Source organism: Corylus avellana, chromosome ca6 (assembly GCF_901000735.1).
Source record: "Corylus avellana chromosome ca6, CavTom2PMs-1.0".
Classification (NCBI taxonomy): Eukaryota; Viridiplantae; Streptophyta; class Magnoliopsida; order Fagales; family Betulaceae; genus Corylus; species Corylus avellana.
In genome coordinates this window covers 18015633-18016527 of record NC_081546.1, presented here as the reverse complement: position 1 = coordinate 18016527, position 895 = coordinate 18015633, and the positions used below count along the sequence as shown (strand labels likewise).

At 39.2% G+C, this 895-nt stretch overlaps 1 pseudogene; it reads left to right on the top strand.

The window, feature by feature from the left end:
* The window catches only part of LOC132185275 (beta-amyrin 6-beta-monooxygenase-like), a 6164-nt pseudogene continuing 5269 nt past the window's right edge, over positions 1-895 (top strand).

Here is an 895-nt window from a genome sequence, read left to right as displayed (position 1 = left end):
TTGCCTTTAAGCAGAGAGATATGGACATCTTCCATTGGTATCTACTTCAGCTTCTAATCCTCTGCATTTCTCTTCCCTTCATCTTCCGCATTTACAGACGCAAACCCATTTCCCTCAAGCTTCCACCAGGCAGAAAAGGATGGCCTATCATAGGTGAAGCTTTGGAATATGCCATGGCCAACAAAAATGGCACTCCAGAGAAATTCATAACCGATAGAATGAGAAAGTACTCACCACAAGTGTTCAGAACCTCCTTTCTAGGAGAGAACTTTGCTGTCTTTTGTGGTGCCTCTGGGAACAAGTTCTTGTTTACAAGTGAGAACAAGCATGTCACCACATGGTTGCCGCAATCAATATTGAAATTTTTTCTTTTTCCCACCGATGTTGAATATTCTGCCAAAGTAGAGATAGCCAAAATACATGCCCTCGCCCTGAGTTTCTCAATCCAGAAGCTCTGCAACGTTACATACCCATCATGGATTCCATGTCAAAACAACACTTGGAGAAAGATTGGTCCCCTTGTAAACAAGTGAAGGTAAGTTAAATCACCACTTATCTCAAAAGCAAACATTTATAACACTCAGTACCTTTGTTCTGATATCATATTAAATCACAATTTATTCTAAAAGTTTAAGCTTGCCAACATATAGTGTTAAAATATTGGGGAAACTTCATAAAGTTTTCCTGAACTTCCAACCGTTTTGAAAAACTCCCCATAAATTTCCAAAACTCTCACTTAGGCCCCCTGAACTTTGGTTTTCTCTCACTTTGGACCCTTTTAACGTTAAAGTCAAACAATTTAACTTTTTATACCCATTTTACCCTTCCCTAAAACTAAGTCGTTTTGTGCCCTAAAACTACAACACCTACCCAGCCTAAAACGACGTCGTTTTAG